At 39.0% G+C, this 27,679-nt stretch overlaps 1 long non-coding RNA gene across 2 annotated transcripts; it reads right to left on the reverse strand.

Moving 5' to 3' along the window:
* Positions 1-914: 914 nt before the first annotated feature.
* Positions 915-22,932, reverse strand: LOC135972478 (uncharacterized). Of its 2 annotated transcripts, none has more exons than XR_010588937.1 (4): positions 22,794-22,932; positions 14,925-15,013; positions 9,706-9,819; positions 915-2,368 (listed from the first exon to the last, which is right to left on the reverse strand). It is a non-coding gene; the product is annotated as an uncharacterized LOC135972478 (long non-coding RNA). The 2 variants fall into 2 exon arrangements; XR_010588936.1 differs by having other exon boundaries at positions 14,851-15,013.
* Positions 22,933-27,679: the final 4,747 nt, after the last annotated feature.

Below are 27,679 nucleotides of genomic sequence, written 5' to 3' on the forward strand. Positions count from 1 at the left end.
GCAGTGAAAGCTGCAAATATTTTATCTGAAGTGGTCAGCATAAGTCCTTCTCAATCTCTTCAGCAGAGCCGGCATGGTGGTGCTCTGTGACTTGGGGTTGTGCAGAGCTGAGAATGGGAAGGGAGAGACCATAAGAGGAGACAGTTTAAGGTCTTAGCTACAGTGGAGATATATTGCACTTTAGGGGCCAGACATTGCTCCAGATGTTCTCATGCTATTCCCTAATAAGACAGTGTAAACCACTAAGCCATGATTTGCACTCTGTTGCAAGTAGGGGTGAGTTCTATTGATGCAAATAGCTGTTTTACCTGTCTATTATAGGAGTTTGCATTGTTGCAGCTACACAGGCAGCAGAGTACTGAGGATTGAAATCAGGGCAAATTTCCAGTGTAGACAGGTCATAAGCCGCAACACATTCACCTGTTGGCGGGGAGAGCTGCAGCTCAGTTTTCAACTCACCCCACAGGCCATCTGAAGGAACTCAGGCTTTGGTATTTCTTATATAAAAACAGGTAAAATGAATGAAGGCCCTATACATCATAAAGGAATAACAAAGAGCACAAGCTACTTTTGTTTTGCATTGCAGATTATCTTTCAGGAATTCATCACTGCCTGATGCTTTGGTGACTGGCACTCTATAAATACCTAAGAATCTAAGACAGATAAATAGTTTTCCAAAAGTTATATGGCTAAGACTTATTAAAGTGATTAGTCATTTTTTCAGATGGCCAACCTGAGCCACCTTAAAATGGTTTGATTCTTGGAGGGTGGACACTTTAGCACAATCTGAAAAATCAGGTTCCTTTAAGGTTCCTCTAAGTTCGGTATCCAAATTTAAGACACTCAGAACCACTACTTCTGAACATCTTGGCCTGTGTATCTATTTTTTTGCTTTCTACCTATGCCACCTTCAATTAAAAATATTTCTCTCAAGCCGCTATGATACTTTAATTATTTCATACAATACTTCAAATTACTAATGTCCATGTTCCTCATCAATTTTTAATATATCCTCAACACCAAACCATATCAAATTCAAAGGCTTCACAATTGCTTGAATGCAGCAAAACCTTTCCAACTGCTAAAGGGAGATGACCACTATTGTACAACCAAATCAACTAGCTGTCTGAACAGGTCTCTTTTTCAATGCGTCATACAAGCTACACAAAGCACAGTTACCAAAACTGGTCTGCAAATCAACAAATAAATAAATAAAAAATTAACAGAAAATTGCAAATTTTAAGGAAAGTGGACACTGCAACCAATTTTTTATACTTGCAATGATACAGTGAATTATGGAGAAACTCAAAGGGAGTATATTTTTTTGTTATTCTGAATGACATTCTTTTATAAATCGCATGGCTCTTGGGAGGCTTAAAGAATGATTGATCTAATAGAATTAAACTTTTGACATGACATGAATTAGATCAAAATGTCTACAGAAATCTCCACTTCTGGTAAAATATGTTTTCTCCTGTACACTCTACCAGAAGAACTAAAATGAATCCGTGGAAAATTTAGAAATTGACTTAATCTGTTCTCTTTGTCTGAATATGCCACTCTAGATCTTCCACTTCGTTCTGTGAGTTTGTGATAATTTTACGGAATTCATGTGGCCTGAAGCCTTAGAAATTAAAGACCTCTTTATTGCCACCTGTTGGTGAAATGGGAGAAGACTGGCCTAGAGCTTCTTAAAAACTTCAGCTGGGGAGAAGATCCATTGGGAACAAAGCTCTCTGCTGGCATCCATTGGAGAGCAAGGAGATTGACGAAATGGGCCAGGCCTTATTTGCATTTTAGTTATGTGACAGTTTGGGGCATTTTAGTTAGAACACAGTTAAATTCTGCTACTGAACTTTTTGGGAAATAAAAGGGCAAGACATCAACAATGCATGTGCTTTGGGTTACCCTGAATGAGACTGCTGTCAGGCACAGTTGGGGAAGTGAGTCTAGACAGAGCTAGGAGAAGGGGAGAGAGGAGAAAAGGGCTTCTACAGGGAATGCCTGTCCAGTGGGGCAGATTCTGTAAAAGATCCTAGATACTACTGATCCCTCCCTAAAGAGCTGAGCTGAGCCTGCCAGAGAACAGGCTTGGGGTGTCTGTTGCCACCATTAGGCGGGAGAGAGTTCTAAGCCCTGGACTGACATTCAGTAGATTAAGCTGCTTTTCCTCCTGTGGGATTTATATGCCGGCCCTGGGAGTCACCAGACCAGTTCCTGGCTTGTGGATTTGTTGGAGCCCAGCACAGGAGTGACTCATCACCTTACAGACACCAGCTTTGATAAACAGGGGGCCATCCTGGGCTTCTTGTTGCTCCACCCCACTGTTCCTGGGCCACATGGAGATCTGGTGTAGTAAAATCTGGCCCTGTGAATCAGAAAGAAACAATCCAAATTTCATAGATCTAATCAAATTTATGGGATCATAATATACAAGCATGAAATGGAAGAAATATATACCTACCTACCTACCTGTAGCTGCTTCTGCTGGTTTATCATACTTTCACTACAGCTGGCTTCACTGTTATGTCACTCTATTTACCCAATTCAGAAAACTTGTTATTTAAGGAAACACAGTGACACACTGGCAAAAAGAAATGGTCTAATTTGTTTCCATGATAGCGCTCAAAGAGGCAAATATCACTCATAACTGACCTCTTTTCCTCAACGTATTTTTATTTAGATTTGCTTCTATTCCTATATGGCAACAACAGAAGCAACCAGAAGTAGGGTCACTTCCAGCATAGCAATTTAATATTTCCTCTCATCTATCAAACAACGGGTCAGAACCTCCCGAGGAAAATGAAGCACAATTAATTCAATTGCCGCAGTGACACTTGTAATAGCCAAGGCCCAATTACCAAGCAGGACACAAAGATGAGTTTGGGGATGGCTCCATCACATGTGCAGGTAATAATACGTGTATATTAAATTATTTGTATGTGTGTGTATAAGTGGATGATGGTGTACTGTACCACTGGGGGAAGGGATAGCTCAGTGGTTTGAGCATTGGCCTGCTAAACGCGGGATTGTGAGTTCAGTACTTGAGGGGGCGTGTTTAAGGAACTGGGGTAAAAATCTGTCTGGGGATTGGTCCTGCTTTGAGCAGGGGATTGGACTAGAATATCCAACCCTGATATTCTGTGATAAAGGCTTTTTCAGTATGCATTTTGGATAGGTCCATTACACACAGGAGACAAACCACAAGTAAGTTATCCATATCACGCCAGACAATCACTGGTAAAACTATAAATCATGAGTTCTGTATAAGTTACAGCACAACTACCTCAGGATGTTTTAGAGAGGGTTTTTTATAACTATATTGTATTATTTCTCATTCCTCCAACTGCAAAACAAAATGCCTCAATCACCATGAGCTCAAGTGTACAGGGCTCTCAGAAAAACCATAAACACCATTAAAAATGACTGTCTCATAGCTTTGCCATACCTAACAATATCATAACTTTAAAATCTATTATGGTTGACTCTTCCAGTGTGAATGCTAGATCCCTCTGAGAAGTTAGAAATCTCCCCTTCCTAAAGGTATAAAGTTCCCATTTGTAGCTTTGCATATCCCAAGGCTAAGCTAGCATACCTTAAACCTGTCATTGGTACAGAACTAAATATTGCTGTTTCTATTTGTTGAGCCAACACAGGAATGTTGAGGGGGATTCCTTACCTGGGAAATAAAAATGAAGGTTACTTACCTGTAACTGGAGGATCTTCAAGATGTGTTGTCCCTATCTGTATTCCTAATGTGGTTGTGCATGCACATTATGTGCCAGAAGTTTCTAGTAAGCTGTGTCCATTGGCCTGCACATGTGCAGTTCTCCTCATGCTCCAAACTTGGAGTATAAAAATCAGTGTGGACCAATGCTTCTCCAGTTCCTTTTCTTACTGTGACTCTGGCTATGATCTCTATCAGAAGGGATGGAGGGCTGGTAGTGGAATACAGTTAGAACCCACACATCTTGAAGAAACTCGTTACAGGTAAGTAACCTCCATTTCTTCTTGAGGTGATGACTCCTATGAATATTCCACACGTGGGAGATTAGTAAGCAGTAGTCAAACAGGAGGTGGGTGCGAGGATACAGATGTTATATCTGTGTGTAGTACTGTTGTTCCCACAGCTTTATCTGTAGTAGAAGACTAGACCAAAATGTGATATATTGTGAAGGGTATAAGGAGCACCCGGTTACCACCTTACATATTTCAAGTAAAGGTGCATCTCACAAAGGTTGCTTGTGCTCAGGTGGAATAGGCTCTCACCCCCAATAGGGTGCAGTGGAGGGGGAATACGAGCTAGTTAGTAGCAAAGGATGATGCAGCCTGCGATCTTTTTAGAGAGTCTCTGAGCAGATAGAGTTTGACCTCTCAATCTCTCTGCTATGGCAATAAAAGTCTAGGTGTTTTTTGAATTGCTTTTATTCTGTGTAGATAAAAGGCCAGTACCTGTAGGGCATCTAGGAAATGAAACCTTCTCTCCTCATTGGAGGCATAGGGTTTTGGAAAAAATATTATTAGATTGATGATTTGATTCAGGTGAGATGCTGACATTACCTTAGGGGTGAAATTTGGATGGAGGCAAAGAGAGCTTTTCTTTATGAAGATTTGCCATGAACACTCCCAGCTCATTCACCCTTCTGGCTGATGGGATGGTGACTAGGAAGGCAACTTATTTTGAGAGAGACAGGACAAAGCAGGTGGCTAATGGTTCAAAAGGAGGTTTGGTGAGAACCAACAGAACGAAGTCAAGGTCCCATTGAGGTGCTGGCTACACCCCGGTGGAAAGAATTTAATAATTTCTTTTGGAAATCTAGTCATCGTAGGATGAGTGAAGATAGTGTGGTCCTCAATACAGGGATTAAAGTGCTGATTGTTGCCAGAGGGACCCATAGGGAACTGATAGAGAGAACCAATATCTTAAGGGTATGTAGGTAATCTAGGATAGCAGTCCCAGTGGACTCTGGAGATAACTGGTGTTTTCATGACCAAGAGGAGAAACACTACCATTTGTATGAATAACATTTCCTGGTAGAATTCTTCCTGCTTTAGTTGAGGATGGATTGAACCACTATTGAATATGAATGCTGTACATGTGATGTCCATCCAAATACCAGGCCTTGAACTGTAGTGGTCCTGGGCTGGGATACATGATTGTGCCATTGTGTTATGTCAGCAGATCTGGAAATGTTCGGATCTGAACAATGGAACCAGAATTGCTTTGGCCAGCTGGGTGCAATGAGGATCTTTAGCAGGAATTGTGCTATCAGTGGGATGAGAGGGAAGGCATAGCTGAGGTGATCCATCCTGTGCAACAGAAGGGCACCACCCTTTGAGCCTTGGCCCAGACCTCCTTTAAAGCAGTACAGGGGGAGTTTTCTGTTCCTCTCTGAGGCAAAGAGATCCCAGGATGGTGTTTTCCATTCATTACAAGTCTCTTTGAGAACAGATTTGTGACTCTCCCATTCATGGGCAGTTAAAAAATGTCTGCTGATACTGCCTTCTAGGGAGATCTGCATACCTGGTAGGTATACTCCTATAGCTGATACACCAATTTCAGAAGTCAACTGTCTCTATGCATGGGGGCGGGGGGATCTTGTTCCTCCCTGCTTGATTATGTAGAAGACAGGAATCATATTGACCATATGTTAGGACTGGATGAGTTCAGAATGTTTTGCAGGCCAGACAAACCACCTTTAATTCCACTATGTTCATGTTATTTAATTTTAAGATGAATACATTCAGATGGCATAGGTCAAGAATCTCCAGTCTCCACTGGATTTCTTGGTGATCAAGAAATGTGGGGAGTAGAATCCCTTCCCTGGTTCTTGTGTTATGTGAAGGGGTGAAATAACATTTTCTTATTCACTTTCTCCACACCATTCATGATTTTAGAGACCCCTATCATATTGCCCCTTAGTCATCTCTTTTCTAAGCTCAGTCCAATTCTTTTTAATTTATCCTCATATGTGGATATGAGTTTTTCCATACTCCTAATAATTTTTCCTGCTCCTTTCTGCACTTTTTCCAATTTTGATATATTTTTGAAATGAGGTGACCAGAACTGCATGCAGTATCCAAGGTGTGGTTGTACCATGGATTTACATAGTGGCCTTATGATATTTTCAGTTTTATAATCTCTCTCTTTTCTAGTGAACATTGTTAGGGTTTTTGATTGCCATTGAGCAGATGTTTTCAGAGAACTATCAACAATGACTCCAAGATCTTTCTTAAATGGTAACTGGAAGACTCACCCTCAAAGTGCCAGAAGACAGGAGGATGTCCAGTAGGCCCTGTTGTATATTCTAGACCTCTTTGAGAGGTATCTGTAACAACTCCTGTTATTTCTTGTGGTCATTGGGTGGAGAGGAAGATGATGGAGCAACCACTTCATCCAGTGAGGAGGATGACATACTTGTTGGAACAAGCGAACCCTGCTCAACCTCCTCCTCCACTAATTCTGGTGGAGCCAGTTGGTGTTGCTGAGAGATTCTTGCATAGAGTCTTACGGCCTTGGGTACGAGTGGTCCCTTAGGTAGCAATATTTGGAAGGAGGGGGACATTTTCAATATGTTTTTGGTTGTTTCCCTTGTGGGGTAAGCCTCATATGCAACATCAGATTCACTTGTTCTAACCAACAGCACTGATGGGAGGATGTTCCAGGTTGTAGATGTAGTAGGGAAGGATACTCTTCTCTTCAAGGTGGTTTCCCCAGGTATAGGGTTCTCTCTAATAAGAGCCAGGCCAGACAGCAGTGGTGATTTTGGGTAGGACAGAGTGAAGTTTGTTGAGGTAAAGGCTTTGGTCTTCCCTGATGTCTGGGGTGGGAGGGCTTTTTCTTAGAGGCAAATCTGGAAGGAGATCTGTTCTTACACCTATGTTCATGTCCTCGACTCTCATGAGAGGATTTCTTAAGCTTCAGAGTTTTTGCCTTGCCTCTGGTGGAGTGCTGCTCACCATCTGGGGCCATTGTATGGGGTGTTTCCCCAGACTGAATCTGAATGGGGCTTGGGGTTTCACAGCCTGCTCCATGAGGTGTTTCTGCAAATGAAGTTCTTTAGTGTCACTTGGTGGCAATATGAGCCTACCCAATGCAACAAAGCAATGCTGGTGGTTTTAACTGACAGAGATGGAACAGGGGCAGGAGACACAGTTTTTGAACCTGGAAACTCTTGGCATAGTCCCTCTTTAGAGGAAGAAGCTCCGCAGGGTGGGGAGAAATAAATTAACTATGCAAACTATAAATACCCTAGAACACTAAAATATTAAACCATTAAAAACTATTTAAAAATATATTTATAGGATCAAAGTAAAGAAGATTGAAGCAGACACAGAGGACAATAAGAAGGAATGGGGGTGGCTTCAGTCTGCATGCCCTTTATACTCTCAGTTTGGAGCACCAGGAGAACAACTGCACATGTGCGGACCAACAGACACTACGTATTTGAAATTTCTTGACTCAGGTGCATGGTGCACATGCATACACATATGTAGAATACACATAGGGACCATCATTTGAAGAAAAAGAAAATATCTCTGGCAGGTTACAGTGCATGGTCCTAACTTTAGTGAGGCTCTGAACAGGGATCCATCTGTAGGGTTCACCTTGCAGAATTAGGGCCTGTAGTATTTTGTTAATACTACAGTATTCTGAAGTTAGGTTTTTTTTTGGCATCAGCCACAACTTAATAAATTGGCAATAGAAATAAACTCTAATGAAGCATCTGCTTTAAAACTCAACATCTGAAGACTCAGTTTTTTAAAAGCTGATTCTCTGCAAAGTTTTTCTTAATACTTATATGCAGTGGTTTAAGCACAATCCCAATGAAAAAGATTTTTGAAATGTTCTTGAATACATTCTGAGCTGAATCTTTATTAATACACTTTTCCCTTGGATTATATAACTTATGTCTTGTAATGTATTATTCCTTCAGACAATATAGCTTGCTGTGAATGCATGTAAGTCCTTTAGTTTGTAATTCTTCCATTTACTTGCTGAGTCCTTGGAGACCCTTAGTACATCCAGCCTACTCCCTCCACATCAGTAATCATAATAATGAAATTTTTGATGGCACTTTAAAACAAGTAACTTAAAATGGAATTAGACGTTACAAGCAAAAAAATCTTTTCAGGCACAATTCTGTCCTGCTTTCCAGCTTTGGATGTGAATACCTGGAAAGGAAATTTGAAATTTCTGATAGAGGCATTATCCCCGCATAAGGATGTTGAAAAGGAACATTCAACTGGGGTGAAGGAGAAGGCAATATTTTATTTAAAAATTATAGGTAAACTGTTAATTAAAAAAAAATCCCAAGTACAGTAATTGTTGAATTATCAGAACTCTTTTATATTAAAGACTAATATTCTGTGCTCATATTCTCTCCATTTTTAAGAGTAAGAAAATAATTTCATATTATATAGCAGGCACCTTATGGCATCCAATCTGGTTAACAATACATAACTGTTTCTATTATAAACTATACTTTCAGATAAGCATATCTTTGTACAACATTCAGTTTAGGGGGCAACATGTTTCAAGGGGAATTCATTTGGAAGATATGAGCAAAATATGGTCCAGCCAATTCTGAGTGACAGATGAGTAGAAAAAAATACATCATTCCCATTTTTATACAAATTATTGCTATCTTTTTCTTTTAACACGCCAAGAGGTTAAATGGCTGAAAGTTGTCTAGTTAGCCTGATAATACGCCTCCTCATGGAGCAGTGAATAGAGTCTTGATCTGGACAAAATTGATCTTGATTTGATCAAGTGTAAGCACTGGAAAATTGCTTTTTGAGCATGCACAGTAAACTGTAATTTTTTTGCTGCTATTGTGTGACCTTCTTAAATGCATACTTAAGGAACAATGCATTGCATATACTTTTGACTGTAGAGTGCATTTAAATGCCTCTAGGTGATTCCAAAGTTGTACTCAGTGAGTGGTGGGGCTTAGCTGATACCAGACATAGATTAGTCTGTCATTCCTAAAAGAGTTTCAAAGTATTTTTAATTTGAAGGTTTCCCGTTAGTTGAAAATTAGCTTCTGATTTTTGCATGTACAAAAAGTGCAAAACATACTTCTCCTCACAACAAATAGACATTTTTGTGTGCAAAGCAGGTAATGAGTTTTGCAGCTTAACTTGTGTATGACCAAGCTAACGTCCATTGGTATATGCCAATGTGGGGTTTGTATGCATATAAAATAAGGCTGGCTGAAAATATGAACCATAAGTTTGAGGATAAATTCAGTTATAGAATCTTCTGCGACCTCAAACAATCCCTCAGATCTCTCCATTCCTGCCTATAGAAACAACTTATCTAGCTACCTCCCATTTACAGCTTCCTCCCTTAAATCTGAGCAACTAGCTCCTGGCTTTAAAGCTGCCTATATTTATCTAAACCCAATAAGGGCTTCTTTTATCCACCCAGGCTCATTCCTTTTCACACCCTCCACATATCAAACTTTAATGTTCTTTTGTAGAGTCTAGCTGAATCCTGTTGGCTCCCCTTTAAATCTCGGAACAATTCTATATAAAGCAGTCTGCAACTTCATATACCATAGAGCACACACACAATATTGGAAGCACTAGTGCCTTGTAAAGAGGAAAAAGATGGATGGATAAGGATGAATTATCACAGATTTCAGATATGGATTCATATCCAGGCATTTGGATGCTTATCAGATTCATTTGCCTGTTTACCTGGAGTCTCATCTTTTGTGGTCCATTGTTCTGTCACAACACTCCAGTGTTTGACTACACGGTTCATCATTACAGCAGTGACTGTGATGTTGCAAACGCTAAACTATGGCATCGCTGTAGGAATCAAGCGAGAGGAGCAGGTTGATTATAAAGAACACAAATAACATTGACCATTAGCAAACTGGGGAAAGAAATATAGCTATTGTAAAGTGCTTGAGAGTTAAGCCAAGTTTTGATGAAACATAGCATTTGCAGAGTTTGTCAACATGTGGCAGTGGTTCTTTAAAGAACACTGAACTGTTCACTGTTTGGCACTGGCAAGTTCAGAGCTCCTGCCATTAGAACTAATGCATTTTGCAATTGTAGTTATTACTAGAAAATATTAACCTCGGGCGCTAAAGCGCAGCACATTTATCTAGCAGCATTGGCTATTACTAGTGGCAAAGCTGAAGCAGGAAAACAGGATTCTTAATCCTGCCATTTGAATTGATTTGTGTATGAACAATAACTTACTGCTTACATTAAATATAAAAAGTAATACTGAAGAAATGTGTAAAACTGGCTTTAATCTCAGTGTTAAAGCTAAGAAATAAAGCCCAGAGAAATAAGAAAATTCTCAAGTTAAGGTTCATATTGCCACATCCTTCTTATTTCATGCTGTACATTTTACAAACACAAATTGTAATATATTAATAGGTTTGGAAATATTAGATTTTATTTAGTAAATATGGATTTCACCGTCACACACAAACAGATGAAAAAAACATTTCCATTGATAATTGAAATCTACATTTAGGCAAAGTTTGAAAAATACTGTTTGAGAACTTATTAGAGTTTAATTTAAGGATGTCTCATTTGCATATTTTGACATGTGATTTTGATCATTTGTGTTTTAACAATTATAGAGGTTTGACTTTTGGAATCTGTGTCTACTGTTATTAAATAATTCTCTGACACCTCTCCCCTCCATATCTGACTGCTCCCATAATTTCCCACAACTGTAAATATTTAAATAGATGCAAATGGCAAAATGCTTAAAACCCATAATTTTGATCAAGAAAAATAGAAAAAATGCTTAAAAATAAACCAATATAGGCCTTAACTATAAAAAAAATCAAATTCTGCCAAGCCTATGTAAAAGGTTTACCCTCACCACAGAAAGCAGAAATAAAAATTACTATGTACTCTAATGTAACAGAATTAACATTAACATTTCGGGAGAAACCCTGAGCCAGATTGACCGCCGCTGGCACTGGGAGGCATGAATTCCCTGCTGCAGCAGAAGATGGATTTGCCCCAGTGGGACAGCTTTAGTTTTCAAGCCTTAGACAACTTTGTTATCAGGTTTGGCAGAGTGATGATGAATCTATTCATCCCCAACTGTTCTGGCTAACTTCCATCCCCAATAAGCACTGCCCACCCTTGCTCCCCTGAAGGCTCCCTAAGCAAAAGGTAAGATATAGTTGTCTTGCAAGTTGCAACACTGTATTCTCCTTGCCTGCAGACATTCCATTGTTGAGATCCCGGCCCTCTGGCATACGTTAGCGAAGCCAACAGAGAGCAGTGGTGAAAGTCAGACATTCACAATTTGCTGACTTTGTGTCCTTGTTTTCTCATTCTTAATGTTGCATTAGCATTCTTAAAAATGTAGTTTCTCTGATTTTCTTTATGAGAAAAAGATGAAGATTAAGGACTGATAAGCCTCCTTAAGTGCTTTTAAAAAGCTGTAGTGCTATATCAGACTCTGGATAGTGACAGTACTGCTAAATATCTTTGGCAATGCTTCCTATTAGTAACTCAAATGGCCTTAAACATTTGAAAAGGTATGGCCTTAAATACTTATGCATAAATAACTTGTTCTAAATATTCAAATCATTAATTGACTTATTTGAAACTTGGATTGTTTTTCTTTTTATGGCCCTAATCCTGCAAATATTTATGCAACTATTCAGCGTCACACATGTGAAGTCATTGAAATCAAATGGACTGCTCATATGAGTACAATTAAGCACTTACATAGCTGTTGAAGGAAATTCATGAGGACTAGAAAACAAGTCATTTCATTTTTCTATCTTCAGCTACATTTGAGTTATGTGAACACAACCCTTCAATTGGAAAAGTGGGGTTTTTTTTGCACATGTGCATATGGTAACTCCAACATGGCTGAACTAAATTTTGTAAAACTTTAGGCTGAAATGAAGCATGAAAAGTATCAGTCCAAAATGAATGATCTGAAAAAGTGAAATTTGCATCTCAACCTACCTCTATTGTACCTTGTACATATTCGGAAAATAAATTCCAAAAAAGAGATAAGTAAGGGAAGAGAGAATAGATTGAAGATTATAGAAGCTCTCAAGAAATTATAACCTAAATATACTGAGAATGGTTATTTCCCTGTATATCTACTATAAAGGGTTTGTACTTTTTTCTATTAGAAAATGTGCTCTGGAATAAGCCAAACTCTCTGTCTACATACAATATCTAAAGAAATTGTTCTATGTGTCAGGCAGAGTACCTCCTCCTTTCAGATAGAATTAAAGATATTCAGATACTACAATACATTCTATTCTTATCTGCTTAAAGGTGTTTATTCAATAAAAGTGCCCTGACACAATTACATGTTAAAACCCCTGAATCAGATTTTCGTGTTCTGTAACACCATTCCCTGAAGTGATCCTGTTTATGAGAAGCAAAATTTTCAGCCTTGACACTGGAAAACATAATACTACATTACTTCATCTTAGCAAAAGAATGGATGTCAAAAAGACCTGCTCTTCTCACAAGCCAGAGAGCATTCTTATGTTTGGAGATAACGTACCTGAATCTGTAGGGAGTGACCAGGGCATCTCTAGTTAACATACAATGACAAGCATCTCCATTAATCAGAGTCGTGGATCATGCATTTGAGAATATTTCAACATAACATTACAGCTTTCATATAAACTTGGCATTTTTTAGACTGGAATGAGGATTAGGCCTCCTGTACAATATAATGACTACTATATAGGGCTGTCAACCGATTAAAAAATTAATTGAGTGATTTAAAAAATGTATTGTGATTAATTGCACTGTTAAACAATAATAGAATACTATTTATTTAACTATTTTGGATGTTTTCTACCTTTTCAAATATATTGATTTCAATTACAACACAGAATACAAAGTGCACAGTGCTCACTTTATAATTATTTTTGATTACAAGTATTTGCACAAAACACAAAATAAATGGTATTTTTCAGTTCACCTAATACAATTACTATAGTGAAATCTCTTTATCATGAAAGTTGAACTTACAAATGTAGAATTATGTACAAAAAAACTGCATTCAAAAATAAAACAATGTAAGATTTTAGAGCCTACAAGCCCACTCAGTCCTATTTCTTGTTCAGCCAATCATTCAGACAAACAAGTTTGTTTACATTTGTAGGAGATAATGCTGCCTGCTTCTTATTTACAATGTCACCGGAAAATGAGAATGTGTGTACTTATGGTACTGTTGTAGCCAGCTTTGCAAGATATTTACATGCCAGATGCGCTAAAGATTCATATGTCTCTTCATGCTTCAACCACCATTCCAAGGGACATGCATCCATGATGATGACAGGTTCTGCTTGATAACAATTCAAAGCAGTGCAGACCGATGCATGTTCATTTTCATTGTCTGAATCAGATGCCACCAGCAGACGGTTGATTTTTTTTTTTTTTTTGGTGGTTTGGGTTCTGTAGTTTCCGCAGTGGAGTGTTGCTCTTTTAAGACTTCTGAAAGCATGCTCTACACCTCATCCCTCTCAGATTTTTGAAGGCACTTCAGATTCTTAAACCTTGGGTTGAGTGCTGTAGCTATCTTTAGAAATCTCACATCGGTATCTTCTTTGTGTTTTGTCAAATCTGCAGTGAAAGTGTTCTTAAAATGAACAACATATGCAGGGTCATCATCCGAGACTGCTATAACATGAAATATATGGCAGAATGCAGGTAAAACACAGAACAGGGGACATACAATTCTCCCCCAAAGAGTTCAGTCACAAATTTAATTAAACACATTATTTTATAATGAGCATCATCAGCATGGAAGCATGTCCTCTCTAATAGTGGCTGAAGCATGAAGGGGCATATAAATGTATAGCATATCTGGCATGTAAATATCTTGCAATGCCGGCTACAGAAGTGCCATGCAAATGCCTGTTCTCACTTTCTGGTGACATTGTAAATAAGAAGTGGACAGCATTATCTCCTGTAAATGTAAACAAACTTGTTTGTCTTAGCGACTGGTAGAACAAGAAGTAGGACTGAATGGACTTGTAGGCTCTGAAGTTTTTCATTGTTTTGTTTTTGAGTGAAGTTATGTAACAAAAATAAATCTACATTTTTAAGTTGCACTTTCACGACAAAGAGATTGCAGTACAGTACTTACATGAGGTGAACTGAAAAATACTATTTCTTTTGTTTATCATTTTTACAGTGCAAATATTTATAATCAAAAATAACATACACTTTGATTTCAGTTACAACATATATGAAAATGTAGAAAAACATCCACAATAGTTAATAAATTTCAATTGGTATTCTATTGTTTAACAATGTGATTATAATATATGGAGATATACCTATGTCATAGAACTGGAAGGGACCCTGAAAGGTCATTGAGTCCAACCCCCTGCCTTCACTAGCAGGACCAAGTACTGGTTTTGCCCCAGATCCCTCAGTGGCCCCCTTAAGGATTAAACTCACAACCCTGGGTTTAGCAGGCCAATGCTCAAGCCACTGAGCCATCCCTCCCCTGATTAATTGTGATTAATTTTTTTGAGTTAATTGCATGAGTTAACTGTGATTAATCGACAGCCCTACTGATATATAATCAGACATTTTTCCCTCCAAAGGATCCCAAGATGCCCATAGACTTTAGATTGTGGAACATATTCTGTCCTCTGTCACATCCAGACAACCCCATTATTTTATACTGGGCAAGAATTAGGCTTTTTATATCTTAGAATTATTTCACTCACTTCTATGGAAAAAACTAAAATGGTGCAACTGCCATTTTACTGCAACGTAGTAAAATATTACCACACTACATTGTGTATAACACAATTATTACTATAAGATAATCTTTTAGAATAGGAAATGAAGAGTACTTGATCTTACCACACTGGAATAGTTCTGATCGGCAGAATGCAATTACTCAGACTGGAATTTGGTCAGGACACTAATAGCTCTACCTTTTCTGAAAGGTTCTTTACTTTTTGCAGTCAGAACCTTTGTTTTTCCATTTCTCCTGAAGATGCAGGGGTCTTCGGTTTTTGATTTTCTGTGGAAAAACACAGTTATATAAAAATAAATTTATGCAGAGTATAGATTACTATAATAGCATGTTCCCCACTTGAACATTCTTTAATTCCCTGCATCTATTATTTTATTATTTTTTAGAGAACAGAGATTTACTGATTAAATTGGGAAATAACTACTGGAAAGAGAACACAGTTGTTGCACAGTAAATTATCAAAATGTATGGTCAAATTATGTATCATTTCATTTTTGAATGCTCTCTAACATGGTATACCCCACATAGTATTCTGATATAACATGACACTTAAGGGAATTAAAATCAAAAGGAATTTATTTAGGAAGCTAATATATTGTAGGACTACTAAGGTTATAAACAGAAATCTAGGGACAGGACTATTACTGCTTATCTTTGAGAATATAGCAATAGAAAATTCTAACTCCTAATTTGGAAAAATGTATTATGATTTTTCTTTTCACCTTTGTGTTCCTTTTTACTTGACTTCCCTTTCTATAAATCTTTCTTTCCTATTTCAAATATATCCTGCATATTTCTGTGTTCTTCATAATTTGTTAACCCTGAATTCCACTTTTCTTTTATCTGTGAAATATAGATAGACATGTGTATATGTATCTCATTGTATATTTTCTGTCCCTTAATTTTCTTTTTTTTCCCTATCTAACATTTTAATTAAATGTACTTTTCAGTTACTCTGATGAATGGACTCCATTATAAAAAATTATTTTAAAAAATATTTCTTTTTTAATGCATTGATTTAGGTTAATTTTTCTTTAGTATTTATTAATATGTCATTCTACATACTATATGTGTGATTAATAGGTGTGCATCAGAAAACTGCTCCTTTAAATGAGAATTTTGTTCGTCATTGCAAAACACCCCACATAAAATATAACATACATACTAATTAAAAAAACATGCAAATATAGATCAATTTTACAAATGCACACAACTTCATTGATAATCTGTCAAATATTTTAAGTACTATTCCTAACAAATGAAATGGACTTTGTTAAAGTCAAGTGTTTTAGTCTGAAAAACTGGATATGTGGACTAAGGGTGGCAAGGTCCGTCAGTGTGGAGTTTGTTGTAATTTTCATCTAGAAGTAAATGAAGAAACATTAGACCAGAGCTACTAAATGTGCAAGAGACATTGTTTAAAGCATTTGTAACTTTTGAACTATTTCCCCCTCCCCCCTCCGACAATACTTTCCCTAGTTTCTTCATAATATTAAGTGACTGAAGTTAAGCTTTGGAATAAATTTCCAAGGGAGGTTGTGAAATCCCTATCATTGAAGGTTTTTAAGAAAAGGTTGGATAAACACCTGCCAGGGATGGTTTAGGTTTACTTGGTCCTGCCACAGCTCAGGGGGTTGGACTTGATTTTTCACAGTCCCTTCCAGCATTTCCATGATATTGTAAGTTTGCTATTTGTGCTGTACACAAGGCTATTCCCTTAAAACCATTTGGACATTAAAGCTGGTGCTGAAAGGAACGGCTTGCTGGGAACATGACACGATTGCTCCAGGATCTACACTGTTGTTCTCTGGGTGGAGGTTAAGGTACTGGTTATGACCTATAAAGCTCTAAATGGCCTATAAAACTCTAAATGATCCTTTGTTCTAAAAAAGCCTGAATTTAGTGACTTTCTGGTCTCTTTGATATGGATTTTGGACAGGACTGAGGTTAAATTCCTGGATGAAGGGAGAGTAGAAAGGAGCTTGTGGGAGCTAGCTGGCTGGCAGAGTTATTGTTCTTGTCTGAATGTTCCAGGACTGAGTGGCTGAGAATCAGGGAGCTACAATCAGCTGCTTGTCAGCCATGGCACTCCAACACCCCCCCCCCATCCCTCTATTCTTGTCTGCTTGAGCTCCTCCCCAGAATCTCATGGGAACGAGAGTAAAAATTTCCAGCCACTGTCCACTGTTCCTGGCAGAAGTGGGAGGGCAGAAATCCCTTCTCAAGACCAAAAATCTACAAGAAAATGTTATGTAGTCAACATTGCAGACTCTGGATTATCTGAACCTCCTAACTTTCCAGTGCATATTCACACTGGCTTGAACAGCCAAACATCATTCTTAATGTAGATATGTTTAGCTCTTTCTTAATACCTTTTCTTTAGATTAAAATAATGGAAATTAGAAAAGAATGAATGATATTTGTATAGTATTCATACTGTAATATTGCAATATTGGATATAATGATATTGTATGAGAAACCTCATTACGTGAATATGAGTGCATTGCTAGTACCAAAAAAATAAAAATAAAAAGCATGGTTCAGGATCAAGGGTAGATAGCAAAGAATGGCCACCAGAGGAGGGGAAAACCCAGAGCACTCTTTACCAGGAGAAAAAAGACAGTTACTCAGATTTGAATGCAATTATGCTTATCCTCACCACGCTCAGTGAATGTAAACTTCTTGCCTCTACCCTTCAATTTAAGTGCTTAAGTTAAAATTAAAGACTGTCAGAATTCCTATGGAAGTATATAGTACTATACCTCATAAAGGAGGGCTAATTTTTTTTAAATTATACATATGGGGGTCCAGTCAGGGAAAAGACCCCATTGTACTAGGCATGGTGCACACATGTATTAAAGAGTCCCTGACTCCAGGAATTTATGGCTGGCACATTCAGCCAAGAGACATCAAATTTCCTTAAGTTCCTTTGAAAATCCCACCCTTTAATTTAGTATCTGATAAGAGAATAGGTGGGGGGAAAATAAACACACGAGGTCAGGGCAAGGTAACAGGGGAAATGATTGTTCGGGATGAGAAGTAGCAGTCTGAGTACATCAACTGCCTAACCATTGTAACTACTAGCAGGTCCTAATACTGATGGGAATTGTAGGTGCTGTCAGAAACAGGCCCTATAGTACTAAAAACAATAAAAAAAATAATCCACTTTAGATCAAAACTCATAAAAGTAACCACTGAGGGTCTATTCAGTGGCCTATAGCATGTGATATGAATTGGGTAGCTCAATGACCCAATCAGACACTATCATTTTAGTACCATTGCCTTACATACTGACAGTCTCAGCAGAGAGGCCAAGCATTCAAAGGCAATTGAAATTGAAGTACCTTGCCATGCTATACAGGATCTGTTGGCAAGTAGGTCTGTTAATCAGGCATTTTTAAAACTGGGGGATTCATGTACATTAATCAGATGTTGCCCATTGCTATAAAATAAAAACTGTTTTTTCCCCTCACAGTATTCCAAGTGGAATGAACCTGCATGGTACTAGATTTTCTTAATGCGGCAAAATGAACTAAAGATGCTTTATTTTATGAAGGTCTACAGTTCTGGAAACTCTGAACATAACCTGGTCTGTGTAAACACAGAAGTTGAATTAGTGTATCCTTTTTCAGCCACAGGGCATTTGCCTCTCGATTTTCAGTACATCATACTGAAGATTTTATGAGATATGTGAATTACCAAAATAAGGTGTTTGCCATGCTTTTGAAAATTGTAAAGACCTAAAGATGACATATAACATTACACATTGAATAATGGGTTGGGAAATCTGTTAAACCAAGGCAACAATTTATCACAAATAATCCAAACCAGTGCCCACAGATGTGACACTTTTTGTATAGTTCATGATAAATATATGCATAGGAAAGATTAATCTAAATTTAAAGCACAGTATCTGGAATATGATAGATGACCTAGGTTACATGAGGGGTTTTTTTTGTTTTGTTTTTTGATCTTTTGTTTTTTCTTGTTTGAAAATGTAAAATAAGTTTACTGAGCCTAAGCATGAAAACAGGTGACATTTTTATGCAAACCCCTTCACATAGATTCAGTGCAAAGGGAGAATGTTACTGACTTCTTGGGTACCCAGGTGTAATGATGCAATAATGGGTTTTCTGGAACATAGCAATGAGATAAAGAAACATGCTTAAAAATAGTATGAAAAAAAACCCAATTTGTATTTTATTGTATCATAATTAATAACAAATTGCATTTTGTTGGCCAGATAATGCTACTTGCTAAGTTACAAAGATTTGTCAAAATCTTAGTGATTAAGACACTAAGGGATGGATTGTCCCTGGCTCTCATGGAGACAGATGGCATTGGGACAGTACAAGGAAATTTTCTCCCCTGCCCCTCTGTGAACCCCACAGAGCCGGAGTGTCTGGGCTCAGGGGAGTACCTGCAGTGGTCTTACCTACTCACAAAGACAGAACAGTAAATCTTTTAATGGCAACCACTGTGGCTCATTCTCTTACTTAATATATTACCGTGTATGAACTGCACAGTGTTCTTATTCCTCCTCCTCTTCCAGTTCTTGGTTCAGTGTGTGTGTCTCTCTCTTTTTATATGCATTTTTTTGTGTGGAATATTTGTGTTACATAAAATTCAATAAACAAAAATTGCAACTAATCAGCCAGAGAAAATACAAGGTGATTACCAATAGCATAGGTAAAGACTGATAAGCAACAGTGCATGTGCACTATGAAATAAGGACTCACACACACATAAGCTACTGTCTTAACCTTCTGGATATTACAAGACTCATTCACAGGCAGTGTCTGTGGTGATGATAAGACATGTGTGTTGCCTTAAGGGTCCTATGGATGCAAGTGCTGTTATTCATATCTTCACTTGTTACAGTGAACATAACTAGGAGCTTGTTTCATGTCTGCACTAGAATTTGCAGGCTGGTTAATTAATACATATTAAAACAGAAGTTGAATTTCCAAGGTAGACAAGCCCACACAGAGTAGCCACTTCCAGGAACCCAAAGTTTCAGTGTCTGTAGAGTAGGGTGGCCCAGAGACGAGAGGCAACTCATCATGAATATCAGCATGCAGTAGTTACCTGCAGCTGTGAAGGAGACATCTGAGCCAGCTGCAAGTGCAAATCAGAGGAAATACAATTGTGAGCAATCTTTTGACATGTTCCAACTTCTTTCCCTCATTCTTCCATTCCAGTTACCAGACCATGGTCCCAGTGAGTGTCCTGGTGGGGCACGATAATTTGTCTTGTTCACAGTAACTGATAATTTCCAAAAATTAGAAAAAATGTGACACTTATATAAATTGAGCCAAGAGATTGTTGAGGGTGTCCTGAGGGTACAAAGAAGAGGAGACTGATTGACAGCAGCATGGTTGATGATAGAGAGTAGGGTTACATGTGTGATGTCAGCATATACTCTGCAACAATGAAAGGCGTATGAAAGAACAGGAGAGATTTAGATATGAGCTGGGAGAGTTGGTGGTTATGGTTGACAGTAACATCTTGTTAGTGATCAGTGGTGATATCAACTGCAGTGATGGTGAAGGGATCCCAGTAGAAGGAGTTGTAGGTAAATTTAGCTTTGGTAGAAGAAATGCTGAAGGAGAGAAGTGGGTTGAATGGTGTTTTTAAATGGGTTTTCAGTAAATACGTGGTTTGAAAAAAATCCCACATTGTGACATACTACAGGAGAAAAAATAAAGCCCAGGTGGACAATCCTGAGAAGGAGAGAACATATGAAAATGATGAAAGACAAAAGTAATATCAAGTGAATATGTTGCAGAGTAACATTAGGTATTAACAGCTAAAATCAGACTGTAACCTGAGAAAACAGGAAAGGAGATGAAATTGAGGAAGAAATTGCATTAGTGATTATGGGGGAGGGGATGGGGAGAGTTCTTCCAAAAGGTAAAGGAGGCTTTGATAACAACAATAAAGTCAGTGGAAGAAGAATGGAGGAGATTTAGAGAATGTTTCATTAAGGTAGTGGAGGTAACATGTGGCACTACAGGTGGTAAGATGGGGTGCTTTCAGAGAATGAGCTGGTGGTGAAAGTCTGATGTACAAGAAAGAATGAATCATTCAAAGAGTTTGAGGAAGCAGGTTGTGATAATAAGATATTAAAAAATTGCATTCCAACTGACAAAAATGAGGCTAAAAGACAGTTGCTGAGGCAAGAATGGAGGCTGAGGAGGAATTGTACAGAAAACTGGGGAATGATGATAACAGAAACTTGGTTTTGAGTTCGCAAAAGAGAGGAGCAATGAAACACAGATGAAGAAATCTTTGTGTGTGAAGGATGGTGGTGACTGTGTGGTGACTAACCACTGTGTGGTGACTAACTAAAAAGAGATGGTAGAGCTATGGAAAAAATATTTTCAAAGGCTGTTAAATGAGAAAAGAGAGTTTCAAGTGCAAGCACGTCCAGCAATTCCGGGGAAGTCTCAAAAGGTATAGATCTCTGGAGAGGTGGTAGAAGCAGTACCCAATAAGATGAAGAATGGTAAAGCAGCTGGTGAAGATGAGATATGATCAAGGCAGCTGGAGCTACTGGAGGTGGCTTCAGAGATTACTACATGTTTGCTGGGATCAAACAAGGATACCAGATGATAAGAGAACAAAATTGATGGGGATTGATTGACCAGGTGCCTCTTTGGAATGGTAAGGTTGATGAAAAATGATCTAAACACCAAACAGCGCATCGTCATCCTGTTACGCAAGACTCTCAAAGTTCTTGAGAGAATTTTGGAGGCAAGGTTGAGGTGAAAGGTGGAGGAAAATATAGGAGAAGAGCAAGATGGTTTTAGGAAGGGAAGGAGTACTATAGATGCAATATTTGCAATGAGACAGAAGTTTGAAAAAATGGTAAGTGGAGGGCATAACTGCTAAGTAGCATTTATTGATATTGAGAAAGCATATAACTTGGTTCTGCAGGTGATGGTGTTTGGAGTACTGAGATGGATGGGAGGGGGACTTCAGAAAGCAGAAATGATAGAGGAGCTGTATTGAGAGCCAGGAGCTAAGATGGTAACAATTCATGTAATTTTGGAGTTTTGAGGTGACGTTGGGATTGAGACAATACAGTGTGCTAAGTCAACTTCTCTGCAATCTAGTTATGGAGTTAAATTAGGAGAATCAAATCTGTGGAGACACAGAAAACTGTGTACTGACAACCTAGCCCTTTTGGCTGACACAAAAGAGGAATTGGTAAATATGGTATCAGACTGGGCGTCTGTGTTTGAAGGCCATGGTTTGAAGGTAAATACAAAAACAACTGAAGTTATGCAAACAAGGAAGGTAGAAGAAGAGATATTGACTGAAGTTTCAGGAGAGAAGCTGAAGCAAAGGAAAGAATTTGTGCACTTGGGAAGTACACTTAGTACCATTGGAGAGAGGTCTGGAGAACTGAAAAGAAGAAGCCAATATGTATGGGTGGCAATGAGAAAGGTGTCAGGAGTACTGTGGGATTGGCAACTAAGTAACAAACTGAAAGGAAAAGTTTATTCAGCGTGTGTTTGTTTCTGCCTGTTGTATCAAGACAGCACCCAATTTATATAACTGAATACAACACTTTCTAGTTAGATTTGTGTAATGTCACTTTGCTAGGTATTATAATACCTAGCACTTTTCATCTATAGATCTCAAAGTGCTTTAAAAATGAGGTGTCATTATCCCTATTTTACAGATGTGGAAACTGAGGCACAGTTGGGCAAAGTAACTTGCTCTAGGCCACCCAAGCCCCAGGCCAATGTGCTAACCACTAACTACGCTGCCTCTCAGGATTGAATGATTACATTTATTCAAAATTTACTAACCCAATCTTCCAATAGGCAACCATTTATTGCCAAGTATATTATAAAATCAGCTGTTCCATATATGTGTGCAAATATTTTCAACTAATGAACATTATGGGCCAGATCCTCAGCTAGTGTAAACTGGCACAGTTCCACCATAGTTGATCTAGCCAATGGCGTGTACATAACCTGAGGCCTGTCAGGTGCCCCCTTTTTCACCATGTCATTGTTAAACCTCTTGTTCTTACCTTCCTAGTCTGTCACAGCTATGCACTTCCATATGTGCCCATGTGTTTCCTCTTGCTGTGTCTCCCCAGCCCCTTCCACCTTGCCAGCGATGTCATCCTCATCCGCATGTTTCTCAGCTTCTTATACTTTCTTAAGCTGCTTAACAGAGTAGCTTTGTCAGAATTGCCATGGAACTTTCATGGCACAAGGAGAGTGAAATCTATATTGTGATGCACTGGCATTATCATAACAACCGTGGCAAGGTAAATTCATTTAAGTAGTCTTGTTTGTATTACTGGTGTTTATTTAATATAATTGCCAAATATTGTAGGTCTGCTCAGTAGTCTACATTCTAACTAGAGCCAAAATAACATTATGAAGAACAAGTGACTGACTGAGCTATTGTGTGTTTCATAAAATTAGATCTAGCAGGTTCAAAAACCTATGTAATGGTGGTGGTGACTTGGCAGCTGTCACATTGTGTCATTTCTGCTATTCTACAAACATTAAAAAACAATGAAAATGAATGATGATCTCACACACACACTACCTGGCATGGTTAGGGTTGTCATAAAAGTGTTTAAAAAAAAATCTGGTGCCTTTGTTGGTCACATCTATGATAATGATTTGTCTAGACCAGAAGGCACAGATGCTGTCTTCCTAATGAGTGTGAGATGTCTTTTAATTTTGTTAATATAATCTTGGATGCCTTTCTTGTTTGGACAGTACTCTTAGCCTTTAATATCATTTTGTCATAAATAATTGCCTTGCATTTACTTACCAACCTTTGGAATCAATCATTTAAATATGTTCTCTTTGTCATTATTACAGTAACACTTAGTGTACCCATTGTGGGTAGGTACTGTGCAGAGGAGAAAAAAAATAGTCTCTGCTCTGAAGAACTTAAAATCTTTACTTATACCTTCAGTGTTTGATGCTAACTTTATCCTCATCACAGCCTTTAAGTAACACAGTGTGATCAGCATCATCGTTATTCTCTCTGATCATAACTATTAACATCTGACCTCCACTTCTCTCTTGTTGATATTCCTATTTTTTCAAGATGTGGTAACAAACTCAGCTGTCTCCCTAAAACACTGAGGTGGCATGTAGCAGTTGCAAGCCTTCCTATCCAGTAATTAGGCAACTTTCAATAGGATGTTTCCTCCTGATTTGTTACTGCAGATAATGGTTAATAAACAATGGACCTTCTGGGACTAGCAGTTCAATCAAAGTTCAATCATCCTTTGGTGATGCTGATAATTTTCCTCTGGGTACCCAGTTTCTAGGCAACAACTAAGCAACTCATTCCCTTTCCTTTAGTCATCATGTCCTACTAATGGCTTAACAGCACATCTGAAACATCACTGGGATGAACTGGATAACAGAGCAGAGCTACAGAGATGTCACTCTGCTTTCACCAATGCATCTTTCTCCACCATTGTCATTTTATCTGAAAGTTAGATCATTTCCCCATCAGTGTTTGCGGCTCTTGATTATAGGTGGTTTCTTCAGTGTTTAGGACTGCACTTCATGTATTGTATCATTAGAGGTGTCAGAATTCCTGTCATCCTTCTAATCTTTCATCTTGTCTTCCTAGCGTTGCCAACTTTCTAATTGCACAAAACTGAACACCTTTGCCCCATTCCTTCTCCGAGGCCCTGCCCCCACTCACTCCATCCATCCCCCCTCCCTCAGTTGCTCACTCTCCCTCACTGGGCTTGGGCAGGGGGGTTGGAATGCAGGACGAGGTGAGGGTTCCGGCTAGGGGTACAGGCTCCAGAGTGGGGGCCAGAAATAAGAGGTTCAGGGTGTGGGAGGGGACTCTGGGTTTGGGATTGGGGTGGGAGTGGGTGCGGGCTCCCAGATGGGGCCAGGGATGAGGGGCTTGGTATGCAGGAGGGGGCTCTGGGCTGGAGCTGAGGGGTTCAGAGTGCAGGTTGGGGCTCAGGGCTGGGGTGGTGTGGGCTCTGGGGAGGGGCTAGGGATGAAGGGTTTGGGGAGGCTCAGGGCTGGGGTGGTGTGGGCTCTGGGGAGGGGCTAGGGATGAAGGGTTTGGGGAGGCTCAGGTCTGGGGCAAAGGGATTCAGCATGAAGGAGGGGGCTCAGGGCTGTGGCAAGGGGTTGGGGCATGGGAGGGAGTTGGGATGTGGGCTCTGGGATGGAGTGTAGGTTCAGGAGGGGGCTTGGGGCAGAGGGTTGGGGTGTGGGAGGGGGTGCAGACTCAAGCCAGTGCTTACCTCAGACAGCTCCCTCAAGCTGCCAGCATGTGCCTCCAGCTCCTAGGCAGAAGGACCTTCTGGCACCACCCCTGCAGCTCCCAATGGCCGTGGTTTCCAGCCAATGGGGGCTGCGGAGCTGGCGCTCGGGGCAGAGGCAGCGTGCAGAACCCCCTGGCCACCCCTACGCTGAGGAGCCAAACATGGCATCTGCTTCCAGGAACCACGCAGAGCCAGGGCAGGCAAGGAGCCTGCCTTAGCCCTGCTGTGCTGCTGATCAGACTTTTAGCAGCTCGGTCAGCACCGGGGTTCCTTTTAACCCAGTGTTCCAGTCAAAAACCAGATGCCTGGTCACCCCTATGTCTTCCCCTGACACAACTTTTTGTGTCTGAATTGTTTTGCCTGTTTAGACTGTAAGCTGTTTATGTCAGTGATAATGTTCTCCCTTCTCTTTTATATAATACCAGGTACATGGTTGGTGCTTAAATAATATTTACAAGTAAACCATAGTCATAATCACTGCCCCCTGAGCTTGATCCACTCACTGTGCAATGGAGAGCTGCTTCCCAGTTGAGCGAAGAAATACTTCCTTCTAGGCCATGGAGCATTTGCTTAATGCAGTGATGAGTAGCAGGTGGATACAATCTAGTGGTAGATTACCTAGCCCTATGCCCTCCCACACAGCCCCCAAATTTTGCTGTGTGACAGTATGCAAAGAAGCCCCTTGCAGAGCTGTGCTCCATGTACAACATTGGTGGGCATGATTTGCAATGGCTCTCCAAAACTTGCTCCTTTCCACTCATGTTGGAATTGAACTGATCCCATAACAGGCCCCTTCTACACTTGCAGAGGACTAGGCAGAATTTGTCTCCTTCTAAATTTCTCACTGGTGTGCTTTTTTTGAGGGGGGGAGGGGGGAGGGGCAGCACTGGCCCTTAACATCGAAATTCCTAGTTTGTTTTTCTTATAGCTCTCACCATGTTGTCTTGGAGAATGGGAGAGGGGAAGTTAAATGGCAACTTTCAAAAGACAGCTATGTTGCTCTTTTTCAGTAGAAAATTTAATTATGCTTAACTATTTTAATTCAAGGGAATACACCATTTTATTTTACCTGCATAGTGAAAGAAGCCCCAGTTCTGAAAAGCATTTAAACACATGTATAAGTCCATTCGTAGTCAGCAAACCACGTAAGCACATGCTTATAACTGTGATATCAATGGAATTTTTCCATGTGTTTAATGTTAAACATGTACTTAAGTGCTTTATTGACTCAGGTGCACCAATAGCAAACAGCTGATTAATGGTGATTTTCTTCATGTTTTAAAAGTGATTGCTTATGCACTGAAAGTATTTTAATGTGGTAGAGTGACCTTTTATTATTAAGGATATTTTATTTTAAAAAATGTACTATCAGAAATACAAACATTTGTCAGAAAAATATTGTATACGATGTATATCTAGGGTAAAACAAAATGTGGTGGAATAAGACGCATGAAAATGAAAAAGTGAGACCATATGCACTTGATAAATCTGCTATTTGACGATACTGTATGCATTTCAGCTCCAGGCTCTGGACAGGGTACTCAAGGAGGAAACTTACATAGTTAGCTTATGACATCTTTGGTGCCTGGTTAAAAGACTTAAACTATAATGAAATGATAAAAGCAAAATTACTTCAAATAGCTATCTTAGAGGGTTAGCAAACTTGAAAATACAGTCCCATTTACTCTAAAATGTTGCCACCTAACACAAGGAGTCTTTTGCAGCCTTTATATTTTTACTGTTCTATCCTTCTACTTGCATTATTATTAAAGGTGTCATTGCAGTTACATGGTTTTAGACCAATGAGTAGGATGACAAAAAGTGGCAACAAACACTGATTTAATTTAATTTAAATTTCAATGGGTTAGAGATGCGCAAAAATAAAATGGAGAAAAGGTGTAATGAAAAATTGTTAGTCAGAGTTCACTTAGTACTGGAGGCTCAGCAATACATGACCAAAACTACTAGTTAGCCTGTGCACACTGAAATCAGTAGGCTTTGCACACTTCTGCTGAAAATGGCTTGAACCTCCTTTCTAGAAAAGTAGGGTGATGGTTGATTGATCCCCTGGTTATAGCAATTCTCAATTACCATTAAAAATTTTCATTAACATGCATTTTCATGTTGGTCTGAGAAGTCTCTTCTGCCTTTTTTCTGGTTCTGTGTATTATAAGGGGATATTATGTTCATAAAGGACTGTGAGATCTCCATGTACAACTGCTGAATAAAAGTTCTATAGTTTTACGACTACTACTGTCCAATTGTGTCCTTCAGCCTCCTGAAGGAGAATGCCCATTTGGTCCATTTTTTTGCATGACCTTCATCATTATACATTATTTAAATTTATTTATTGAAGTAGTGTCTAGAGACCACAAACAGGATCAGGGCCTTATCATACTAGTTGTGAAATGCTGTACAGACATAATACATCAGGCCTTCCATTTTGTACCAACAGTTAAGCATGGCTACACTATACTTGGCTTCAGGCTCTCAGGTCCAAGTATCAGTAGTTTTGCCTGCATTTGTAGCTGACATTTGAAGATCTCCAGCTCTCTCATCTTGTTTAGTTTATGAATCATTGAGTCCTTCCTTATTGGTTCATTGTAAGGAAGATACATTTGTGATGGCAGAGTTTCTTATACATT

This window comes from Chrysemys picta, chromosome 6, assembly GCF_011386835.1.
Source record: "Chrysemys picta bellii isolate R12L10 chromosome 6, ASM1138683v2, whole genome shotgun sequence".
NCBI classification, from domain to species: domain Eukaryota; kingdom Metazoa; phylum Chordata; order Testudines; family Emydidae; genus Chrysemys; species Chrysemys picta.